A 12,782-nucleotide genomic window follows, 5' to 3' on the forward strand; every position below is an offset into this window, starting at 1 on the left:
ATACTAATGTTGTTTAAAGTCAAAACACATGATCAAACTGTTTGAACTAAACGTTACCACAGAATATTTATAGTAGTGTTAGAACAATTTTAGTTCTGGCAGGCGAGTATACCAGGGCAGGGACTTTATAGTGGTAGACCTGGTAAATTAGTGGACCAGGTAGAAGTCATTGAAGTACTATGTTGTGGTTAACAACTGTGAAGAAGTGGTAAGACCACTAAAATATGTTGTGGAATCATCCTGACAAATCATTACTGTAGATACAGATGAAATGTGGAAGTGTTTTTGTCTTCTAAGAAGAAGTTGTGTTGCATTCTTTGTTACAAGCGGAGAGACAAAGACTTGTCATCTATTTTGAACTGTTGGTCAAAGTCTGGAGACTTTTGGAGCAAGAAGAACTTTATCATTAGAACTTAGTTGCAAGACGGAACTTTCCTATTTTTGAACTGTTGGTTGAAAATCCTGCCTTGAATCTGGGGAAGGGGATCTCACCCAGGTTACAAGGAGAAACAGTTATCGTGTGTATGTTGAACATAAGTTATTTCTGTTATATTTGAATTGCCATATATTCCCTTTATACGTTTGTTGTATGTATAGGTCTGAGGGACAGTTTCCTTTTGTTAGAGTGTTTCCTTTAATTTATTTTGAAAGACTAGGAAATCCTCTTCAGGTTAGGGATAGGCATTTGTCAAACCCTTTTGAGTTAATAAAATGGCATCTTATGAAAAACCTGTATTCTCTGAAAGACACAGGAAACCCCACGCTTTGGATTGGAGTATTAATTAAGATTTAGATAGCGGAAAGACATCCAAAGGAAACAATTCAAAAATAAAGGTATCAAGGATTTTATTAAACCTGATACTAATTTAATATATCAAACAAATCATGATTAAATCTGCACTTGTAATAACAATTTACATAGCAGGAAACAACTTTTATTAAAAAAGACACATCTATATAATAAAAATCATCTTATTCAATCATCCAAGCATACAACCTCATCCATCCATTTAGACAAACCATTCATACTAAACACCAATCAATATATGACATAAAATCTATAAGAAAATTCATCATAATTAATTTATCTGAAAGATTTATAGAAAGAACATGAAATCAATTTGACGGGCCACAGCAGATGACATCAGTGGCCTAGGCAATTAAGATGGGTCCCAGAGTTTTCTGACCACGACCTCATCTTAGTCCAAACTCGACCGGTTTCGACGTATATACTTTAGTGTAGTGACGTCTTCATCAGGAGTAACAAAAATATATTCTAACATCAAGAAAGAAAGAAAATCACAGATAATACATATCAATGTGTGAAGCCCTTGTACTTGGACAAAAAACATATAACATCCATAATAAAAATATCTATAGCGGAACAATAGGTAATAATATACAAGAGCCTGCTACCAACCCGGGAAAAAGTTCCAGGATGGACCTGAGGTGTCTGGCAGAAAGTAGTGCTACCCTCTTGTATTGGTGTCTCCGAGAGGCAGATAAGAGCCAGGCCATAGACAGAATCAATGCTACAGATATACAAATGTACACATAAATATCACAAGGTCAGTATGTCGATCCTCCACTACAGCGGCCCACGGACAGGACACGAGAGTCACATACTTAAGATAAAACTAAAGAATATTAACTAACCTTCATTCATGCAATGGAAGGCTGTGCGTCTCTTCCTTAAATTGTACGCTGTGTTCACTTATATTAAACAATAGCTTCTCCGTAGAGGTTCCTGCAGATAGCGAAGTGTGTGGACGCCAACGTTCTTCTCGAGAATGTCCAAACGCTCGTTCAACCAGCGGTCATAAATTTGGAGGTGACTCCCCGAATCCAGGGTTGGCTGCACCTGATGTTATATGGGCCTAAACACAACACAAGAGTTTGAGTATGTGAGAGACCGATTGTTCTTACAATTATATTATTGGCTACACCCAAAGTGAATTACTTCCAATTGAAAATAAATTGATAAATTAATACCACAATTGTGACTAAACAAATACGGCTTACTGAAAAGCTTGCTATTTAGAGAATTTCAAAAAGGTAGGGGGGGGGGTGGGTTGTTGCATTTGAAAATTGCTCAATATTTCCGACTCCAGATTGCTTGACTCGGATGGGGTTTAACGGAAAGCCAAAGATGTGGGGCTCCCTTCTCTAAACAATAAAGGCAAGAAGCGATTTGAAAAACCGCCGTGATTCGAAAGGCCCCCACACGACAGAATGTTTACCTTAAGCGAAAGAACTCGCCAGTTCTCACAGTAGCTAGTCACCCGTATCCCAGCTGGGTCCGATTGGAAGTGGCGTGCAACACAGTATCACCGTTTCAAGGGTATTGATATATGCGTGAAAAACATCATGTGATCACGTAATTAACCACGTGACCACAAACTGAACTGGCCTACGTTCTAAATGGCCGTACCCTCTCAGATGAAAAACGCACGTGATTAGGCAGTATACCAGTGTACTACCCGACATATATAAAATGTTAAGACAGGTAGTATTTAGTTACTCGAATTCCATGGTTCCATGGTATTAAGGCCCAATGTTAATGTTTTTAGATTAAATATCCACATTTGTTCCTTGTAATCCAAATTTTTTAATAGTTGGGGTTGGTTTTGTGCATATACTTTTTCTATGCAAAACCATTCCATCTGATCAGCCGTATGGCCCATCTCGACAAAATGGATTACCATTGGGGCATTGAGGTTTCGAGTTCTGATCTTTGAACGATGTTCGTTAATACGGGTACTCACTTCTCTGGTTGTTTTGCCTACATAAAACAACTGGCATGGGCAACGAATGGCATAAATGACATTCTTACTTTTACAAGTGGTAAAGGTACGAAGGGTCCACTTTCTGATCTGTGAAACAAATGACGTAGTTTTTTTGGAAAACTTACAAGCAACACATGAAGTGCAGGGATAGTGTCCCACCACTGGGTTAGAATTGGTATCGCGGATTGTATGCACTTTAGGAAAAGTTCTACTGGCTCGAGTAATCTTTTGCTTCAAATTTTTACTTTTTTTGAAAGCAAATAGAGATCTGGGTATAGATGTTCCTGATGTATTAAGAATTCGCCAGTTTTTTAAGATGATCCCTCTAATAGCATTACTGTGTTGACAAAAAGTTGAGACACATACTAATTCATCTTTCTTTTCAATGTCTCGCTTGGGTGTCAATAAGAGGTCTCTGTTGGTATATCGAGCTCTCTTTTTAGATTTTTTTATAAGTTTCTTTGAATATCCCCGTTCCAATAGTCTTTTTTCCAAAATTGCTGCATGTTTGACAAAATCTGCGATATCTGTGCAGTTACGGCATAGCCGTAAGAACATCCCATATGGTAAGTTACAAAGTAAACTAGCTGGATGTTGGCTCTCATATTTCAACGTAGTATTTCTCTCTGTGGGTTTTCTATGTAATTCTGTGCAGAGATACCCTTCTTTGAAAAAAATAGACAAATCCAAGAAAGGAATTCTGGATACTGAATATTCAAAAGTGAAATGAATATCTAAGTCTACCGCATTAAGCCATTGAACAAATAAAGTCAATGATGTTGATGAGCCTTCCCAAATCATAAGTATATCGTCGATGTATCGACGGTACACCTTGATTTGGCCCCTAAATGGGTTAAATGCTGACAGGATTTTTTCTTCCTCCAAGAGTGCCATGAAAATAATGGCAAGATTTGGTGCAAAAGTGCACCCCATCGCTGTCCCTTTACATTGCAAAAAGAATTCCTCCTTGAATTTAAAAAAACTGTTCTTAAGGACTAGCTCTGCTGCTTTACATAGGAATTCTGTGGGAACCAAATGTGGTTGTATGCGCCGGTCTAGCATTATGCGCAGGCTCTCCACCGCTCTATCCTGAGGGATATTTGTATAAAGCGCTTCAATATCAAGCGTTACTAGAATTTGAGTACTGGGATCAAATGCTTTTGTTTCAACGAGGTTGATGACGTCTCTCGAGTCAAGAAGAAATGTGGGCGTGGCCATCGCCAGTGGTTTAATAAAGAAATCAATGTATTTCGAAAGGGGTTCCAGTAGTGAACCACAGCCCGAGACTATAGGTCGTCCTGGGGGGTTCTCAGTGTCTTTATGTATTTTAGGCATAATGTAAAATAGAGGTATGCGATCTTCCGACAGGTTGATAAATTCAGCCTCTTTAGTGGAAAGGAAACCCGATTGGTTTCCTTCTTCAGTGAGTTTGAGTACCTTTAGCTTAATCATTTCTGATGGATCTTTCACCAATTTGGAATAGTGCCCAGGGATGTGTAGAAGTCTCAGAGCTTCTTGATCATAACCATCAGCATCCCAAACAACTATCCCACCACCCTTATCTGCAGCCTTAATAACTATTGATTGGTCCGAGGCTAATCTCTCGATAGCCTCGAACTCAGAAAGCGTCAGATTGGGTCCTTGTCGATTTCTTGGATGGCCAATAACTTTCTCTATTTCTTTGAGAACTAATTTTTCAAAGATCAAGACCTCTGGAGGCAAATCATTCGAGTTGGGGGTAAAGGTGGAAGGTTTAGAGAAGCCTGAGATGTTGGATTCCCTAGAGGTCACATTATTCGAAAAGAAAAGCTTTAGCCTTAATTTACGCAAAAAACCTTTTACTTCACTTATGATAGACATTGCACTTGGATTTTGAGTCGGAACAAAAGATAGACCACATTTAAGAATTGATGTTTCCGCAGATGTTAATATACGGGAGGATAAATTAAAAATTGGCATTGTTTCATTTACCACCTGTATGCTCGATTCCGGGTCTGAAAGTCCCGGTGCATCATCCCTTGTCCCGGGGCGTTCTGCATCGGCATATTGTGTGTCATTTGACCTTGGGGGATGTTTCTGCGGCCTCTTCGGCCGCCCCTTGCTCGAAAAGGGTGATTGCCCGAGGCATGATTGTTCAATTCCTCATTACCTGAATTACTAGAGGAAGTGTCTGAAAATGTCACCCATCTTTTTTTATTTGTATTATTGGGTCCCATATTCCAATTAGTGTTAGTTTTCCAAACCGTCTGAGGGTTAAAATCTTCCGCTAGATAGGGATACACCAATTCTTTCTTAAATAATGAAATGTCCTTTTTAAGTTTATTGGTCTTTTTTTCAATAGTAAGCTTCTTAAATTCCTGAAAAGATTTTTCTATCTGTTCAAGCTTTTGTTTAGATTCCACAATCAAAGTGTTGGTCAAAAAAGATTTTTCTTGTTCCGACAGCGTTTCTTGTATCTTCCCACTGACTCTTTGGGCCGTGGTTATGGTTAATACTAACAAATCACGGCTACATTTGGTAGCAACTTGACTAAAAGCCACTTTATAATCGTTGTCATCCAGGAAAAGACATGGGATAATTTTAACCTGCAGGCCTTGTGGAATAATACTAGATCTCAAATATTCCTTAAGTATATGACCGTGCATTTCTGTGCGGAATTGCTTCTTCTTTAAATTCAGAAGAGCATCTCCCGTGGCGTCTTGATTTGATGTTGGTAATTGTAAATTTTCAAAAAATGATGGACCTTGAATAAGTTCTGTTATTTGTGCCTCCGTGAAGGAGATGGTATCTGTTTCTGCCATGGCCTGGAAAATACCACCAGTCCGGAGTACACCAAATTGACACACCCAGTGCAATAAATGTGAAAAAAAGTTAAATTATCCTAGATAGGAAAAAACATTACAGTGTTAAAAAATATATATATAACCTGTACAGCCAAGGGCTGGAAATATGTATTCTCTGAAAGACACAGGAAACCCCACGCTTTGGATTGGAGTATTAATTAAGATTTAGATAGCGGAAAGACATCCAAAGGAAACAATTCAAAAATAAAGGTATCAAGGATTTTATTAAACCTGATACTAATTTAATATATCAAACAAATCATGATTAAATCTGCACTTGTAATAACAATTTACATAGCAGGAAACAACTTTTATTAAAAAAGACACATCTATATAATAAAAATCATCTTATTCAATCATCCAAGCATACAACCTCATCCATCCATTTAGACAAACCATTCATACTAAACACCAATCAATATACGACATAAAATCTATAAGAAAATTCATCATAATTAATTTATCTGAAAGATTTATAGAAAGAACATGAAATCAATTTGACGGGCCACAGCAGATGACATCAGTGGCCTAGGCAATTAAGATGGGTCCCAGAGTTTTCTGACCACGACCTCATCTTAGTCCAAACTCGACCGGTTTCGACGTATATACTTTAGTGTAGTGACGTCTTCATCAGGAGTAACAAAAATATATTCTAACATCAAGAAAGAAAGAAAATCACAGATAATACATATCAATGTGTGAAGCCCTTGTACTTGGACAAAAAACATATAACATCCATAATAAAAATATCTATAGCGGAACAATAGGTAATAATATACAAGAGCCTGCTACCAACCCGGGAAAAAGTTCCAGGATGGACCTGAGGTGTCTGGCAGAAAGTAGTGCTACCCTCTTGTATTGGTGTCTCCGAGAGGCAGATAAGAGCCAGGCCATAGACAGAATCAATGCTACAGATATACAAATGTACACATAAATATCACAAGGTCAGTATGTCGATCCTCCACTACAGCGGCCCACGGACAGGACACGAGAGTCACATACTTAAGATAAAACTAAAGAATATTAACTAACCTTCATTCATGCAATGGAAGGCTGTGCGTCTCTTCCTTAAATTGTACGCTGTGTTCACTTATATTAAACAATAGCTTCTCCGTAGAGGTTCCTGCAGATAGCGAAGTGTGTGGACGCCAACGTTCTTCTCGAGAATGTCCAAACGCTCGTTCAACCAGCGGTCATAAATTTGGAGGTGACTCCCCGAATCCAGGGTTGGCTGCACCTGATGTTATATGGGCCTAAACACAACACAAGAGTTTGAGTATGTGAGAGACCGATTGTTCTTACAATTATATTATTGGCTACACCCAAAGTGAATTACTTCCAATTGAAAATAAATTGATAAATTAATACCACAATTGTGACTAAACAAATACGGCTTACTGAAAAGCTTGCTATTTAGAGAATTTCAAAAAGGTAGGGGGGAGGGGGGTGGGTTGTTGCATTTGAAAATTGCTCAATATTTCCGACTCCAGATTGCTTGACTCGGATGGGGTTTAACGGAAAGCCAAAGATGTGGGGCTCCCTTCTCTAAACAATAAAGGCAAGAAGCGATTTGAAAAACCGCCGTGATTCGAAAGGCCCCCACACGACAGAATGTTTACCTTAAGCGAAAGAACTCGCCAGTTCTCACAGTAGCTAGTCACCCGTATCCCAGCTGGGTCCGATTGGAAGTGGCGTGCAACACAGTATCACCGTTTCAAGGGTATTGATATATGCGTGAAAAACATCATGTGATCACGTAATTAACCACGTGACCACAAACTGAACTGGCCTACGTTCTAAATGGCCGTACCCTCTCAGATGAAAAACGCACGTGATTAGGCAGTATACCAGTGTACTACCCGACATATATAAAATGTTAAGACAGGTAGTATTTAGTTACTCGAATTCCATGGTTCCATGGTATTAAGGCCCAATGTTAATGTTTTTAGATTAAATATCCACATTTGTTCCTTGTAATCCAAATTTTTTAATAGTTGGGGTTGGTTTTGTGCATATACTTTTTCTATGCAAAACCATTCCATCTGATCAGCCGTATGGCCCATCTCGACAAAATGGATTACCATTGGGGCATTGAAGTTTCGAGTTCTGATCTTTGAACGATGTTCGTTAATACGGGTACTCACTTCTCTGGTTGTTTTGCCTACATAAAACAACTGGCATGGGCAACGAATGGCATAAATGACATTCTTACTTTTACAAGTGGTAAAGGTACGAAGGGTCCACTTTCTGATCTGTGAAACAAATGACGTAGTTTTTTTGGAAAACTTACAAGCAACACATGAAGTGCAGGGATAGTGTCCCACCACTGGGTTAGAATTGGTATCGCGGATTGTATGCACTTTAGGAAAAGTTCTACTGGCTCGAGTAATCTTTTGCTTCAAATTTTTACTTTTTTTGAAAGCAAATAGAGGTCTGGGTATAGATGTTCCTGATGTATTAAGAATTCGCCAGTTTTTTAAGATGATCCCTCTAATAGCATTACTGTGTTGACAAAAAGTTGAGACACATACTAATTCATCTTTCTTTTCAATGTCTCGCTTGGGTGTCAATAAGAGGTCTCTGTTGGTATATCGAGCTCTCTTTTTAGATGTTTTTATAAGTTTCTTTGGATATCCCCGTTCCAATAGTCTTTTTTCCAAAATTGCTGCATGTTTGACAAAATCTGCGATATCTGTGCAGTTACGGCGTAGCCGTAAGAACATCCCATATGGTAAGTTACAAAGTAAACTAGCTGGATGTTGGCTCTCATATTTCAACGTAGTATTTCTCTCTGTGGGTTTTCTATGTAATTCTGTGCAGAGATACCCTTCTTTGAAAAAAATAGACAAATCCAAGAAAGGAATTCTGGATACTGAATATTCAAAAGTGAAATGAATATCTAAGTCTACCGCATTAAGCCATTGAACAAATAAAGTCAATGATGTTGATGAGCCTTCCCAAATCATAAGTATATCGTCGATGTATCGACGGTACACCTTGATTTGGCCCCTAAATGGGTTAAATGCTGACAGGATTTTTTCTTCCTCCAAGAGTGCCATGAAAATAATGGCAAGATTTGGTGCAAAAGTGCACCCCATCGCTGTCCCTTTACATTGCAAAAAGAATTCCTCCTTGAATTTAAAAAAACTGTTCTTAAGGACTAGCTCTGCTGCTTTACATAGGAATTCTGTGGGAACCAAATGTGGTTGTATGCGCCGGTCTAGCATTATGCGCAGGCTCTCCACCGCTCTATCCTGAGGGATATTTGTATAAAGCGCTTCAATATCAAGCGTTACTAGAATTTGAGTACTGGGATCAAATGCTTTTGTTTCAACGAGGTTGATGACGTCTCTCGAGTCAAGAAGAAATGTGGGCGTGGCCATCGCCAGTGGTTTAATAAAGAAATCAATGTATTTCGAAAGGGGTTCCAGTAGTGAACCACAGCCCGAGACTATAGGTCGTCCTGGGGGGTTCTCAGTGTCTTTATGTATTTTAGGCATAATGTAAAATAGAGGTATGCGATCTTCCGACAGGTTGATAAATTCAGCCTCTTTAGTGGAAAGGAAACCCGATTGGTTTCCTTCTTCAGTGAGTTTGAGTACCTTTAGCTTAATCATTTCTGATGGATCTTTCACCAATTTGGAATAGTGCCCAGGGATGTGTAGAAGTCTCAGAGCTTCTTGATCATAACGATCAGCATCCCAAACAACTATCCCACCACCCTTATCTGCAGCCTTAATAACTATTGATTGGTCCGAGGCTAATCTCTCGATAGCCTCGAACTCAGAAAGCGTCAGATTGGGTCCTTGTCGATTTCTTGGATGGCCAATAACTTTCTCTATTTCTTTGAGAACTAATTTTTCAAAGATCAAGACCTCTGGAGGCAAATCATTCGAGTTGGGGGTAAAGGTGGAAGGTTTAGAGAAGCCTGAGATGTTGGATTCCCTAGAGGTCACATTATTCGAAAAGAAAAGCTTTAGCCTTAATTTACGCAAAAAACCTTTTACTTCACTTATGATAGACATTGCACTTGGATTTTGAGTCGGAACAAAAGATAGACCACATTTAAGAATTGATGTTTCCGCAGATGTTAATATACGGGAGGATAAATTAAAAATTGGCATTGTTTCATTTACCACCTGTATGCTCGATTCCGGGTCTGAAAGTCCCGGTGCATCATCCCTTGTCCCGGGGCGTTCTGCATCGGCATATTGTGTATCATTTGACCTTGGGGGATTTTCTGCGGCCTCTTCGGCCGCCCCTTGCTCGAAAAGGGTGATTGCCCGAGGCATGATTGTTCAATTCCTCATTACCTGAATAACTAAAAACCTTCACCAAGTTGTCCGCCTCACATTTCTGCCCCTTCACACTTAAGGCTTTAACCAAGAGTGTTAGCATTATGGGCCTCATCAGGTGTTGGACGGAGCAGTAAAAATGTGGCGGTAATGCTATTACTGCTGCATTACCGCTCTACCCAATCCCAAGTTTGGGGGAAAGTCGGAGCACTCCCCCCCCAGCTCTTACTTAGCTGGGGCTGAATGCGTCAGCTTTCTGCCCATTTTCAGCACAATTACTGCGGCACAATTAGCGCCACAGTAATCACGCCAAAAATGCACCATAGTCCTATGGACTCAAAATAAATGTGGATTTACTGCGGTACCACAAATTGTGATCCGGCGCTAATAGGGCCGGACCAAGTTGCAGTAACACTAATTTCATTGTGCAGTATCCCAGAGGATTTACCACCGAGATACCACCCAACTCGTGATGAGGCCCTATAGCCTTCACAGGTTGTGTCTTCTCACCAACAGACTACAGGCGAGAACAGCGAGGAAACCGACAAGCAACGCAAGTCAAAGCTACTTCGGGAGACCGGATCTTCATCCGGACATTCGTGCGCCGATGGAACGAGCAGCATTTCCATGGCCTGCAACACGTAATTTACACAACTCCGACTGCTGTGAAGGTGGAGGGCAACAAGAACTGGATTCACCTTAGTGATACTCGAGGGATACTGTACACCTCCACCAGCACATGAGCAGGCACAAAGTTTAGTATGCCCTAAGGATCCGTCGTTCATTCCAGTGGAAAAGGGGGGTGCAAATGAAAATCTGGAACTTGAATAGCTCTATTTAGAAAAAGAAGAAATATTGAAATGTATAATGTGTTCAAATGAGTGTTTATATGGGGTTTATGGTTCTCTTGTCATGTTTAAAGATGACAATAAGTGTAAATACAGAAGGTTCAAATGTATCTAGTTTTATGGAACTCGAAGATGTATTATCAAGAGGAAAGAAATGTTAATATTGATTTTATGAATGATTGGGATGATGAACTAGATCCCACAACAAAAGCACATAGGTTTGCAGTGGATGAAGAAGGTTGGTATAGAGAGAGATCAATAGGATATTTCTACATCTGTTCTCTCAACCACCAATATTCTAGTGTCCCTAGGGTGTTCATCCCGAAAGAAGTAGAGCTAGCAGATGCACTATGCTTAGTGCACCTAGCACTGTGCAGGGTCCGAGGGCAGTCAGTACAGCCTCAAATATATCTATCTATGTTCAATTGTCGATCGTAAAGAGCAGAAAAACATAGTGTATCCAGAGAGCCCAATTCAGTCTAGAAGGGGCTATTCTTTCTAAAAATCAATGGGAGAAAGGGGTGAAGAGTTGCAGAGCTGTAGGAATGGAAGGATTCTCAGAAGGGGAAAGCACGGATAAACCAAGAATGTGGGAATGTGCGGCAAAGTGACTTGCAGAATCTGACGTGGCTCAAAGAGCCAGTACAGCCTGTTAATATATTGACACTTACCCATTTTCTCTGTGTTTTAAGGGTGATGGCATGGTGCCCGTTGGCACAAATGGGATCTGCAGCCGCACGCTTCACATTGCTGATTTGGCTGGAGGTACGGCTGCTCTTCTGGACAATTTTTGGATCTGTGGATTGAGTGCAGCCTGGCGAGGTGCGTGCAGTTTCTCTACTCTCCATGCTCCAGTTCTCATCATACCTGAGGAACACCTGTTCCTTGCCTGTCCAATGCCCAGAGCTACATCTGTGCCCCTTTTGTCGCCTGCGCCCCTTCCGTCCCCTTCATCATCTTATATGGACAAACCAATGACTTTGTTTAACAATGAGAGAATCAAGAACTATTGCAATGAAGCAGACTTTCAAATTATATTTCAGCAGCATCATCAAAAGCCTTAATGGACATTACTGAGCTGTACCGGCTGTTTAGCCATACCGCAACTTTCTTTACTTCTTCTGGCACCTGGCGTCCAAACCGCGGTGAATGCTGAGTGGCTCCAGGTGACCACATATGAACTTCTACTATTTGTTAACACGTCTTAGTCAGCGCTTAGTGCCATTGATGAAGAGTTACGGGCACTGAGGCTAATGACTTTGCAGAATCACTATATCCTCAACCTCCTGACAGCAATGGAGGGGGGAGTCTGTCAAAAAATAGGGACTACTTGCTGCACTCATTTGTTCCTCTAATGACCCAGGGAATGGTACCCTAACGCAAATTATCGCTGCCTTGAATAAACTCAGAGTGATCCTGGAAAATGAGGCAGGAGTTGCCAATGATTCATGGATAATCTCTTTTCTCCTGGGTAGCATCTTGGATGAGCCTAGCTGTGAATATTTCTCTGCCTATTTTTGTCTTTTTCTTATTCTTTATTGTTCCTGTCAAATTGTAACGCTCACCTGATTCCCGTAGAGGCGCCGGTCTTGACTGGGCGTATACCGTATCTTCAAAGGTGATGTGTAACACACGGCTGGCTCTTTGGGCTGGACCTCTGTGCACTGTATGTCTGACTCGAAGGGTAAGATGTCTGCAGATAGAAAATATGGGATTAATGAACTGGGTTATTGAATGTCTCTCTCTTCTTCCCTTTCTCTTCTCCTGTAGAACCCCAAAGGTTAACGCTCTCACCTTAGGTAAGTGAACGCCGTGCTCTCCATCTGCCTCGGGGCAGGGTGCTGTAACCAGTTTCTTCACTGGATAAGGGGAGCAGGCCTCTTGACTTCAGAGGACTGCTGTCCGTCGTTTACTGCACGAACGGTAAGTTTCGAGTAATTCTAGTGTCTTTAAAAGTCTTTAGTAATGATGTCTCTTGTTTTGCAGGGTTCCGGCGATGGCGGATGACGG

At 40.5% G+C, this 12,782-nt stretch overlaps 2 long non-coding RNA genes across 2 annotated transcripts; both read right to left on the bottom strand.

Annotated features, from left to right (window-relative positions):
- Positions 1–829: 829 nt before the first annotated feature.
- LOC138480796 (uncharacterized) lies at positions 830–1,956 on the bottom strand. Its single transcript, XR_011274130.1, has 2 exons — positions 1,657–1,956; positions 830–1,276 (listed from the first exon to the last, which is right to left on the bottom strand). It is a non-coding gene; the product is annotated as an uncharacterized lncRNA (long non-coding RNA).
- A 3,878-nt stretch (positions 1,957–5,834) lies between these two features.
- LOC138480797 (uncharacterized) lies at positions 5,835–6,968 on the bottom strand. The gene is made up of 2 exons (XR_011274131.1): positions 6,662–6,968; positions 5,835–6,281 (listed from the first exon to the last, which is right to left on the bottom strand). It is a non-coding gene; the product is annotated as an uncharacterized lncRNA (long non-coding RNA).
- Positions 6,969–12,782: the final 5,814 nt, after the last annotated feature.

This window comes from Ambystoma mexicanum, chromosome 5p (genome assembly GCF_040938575.1).
Source record: "Ambystoma mexicanum isolate Mex_15411 chromosome 5p, UKY_AmexF1_1, whole genome shotgun sequence".
Taxonomy (NCBI): domain Eukaryota; kingdom Metazoa; phylum Chordata; class Amphibia; order Caudata; family Ambystomatidae; genus Ambystoma; species Ambystoma mexicanum.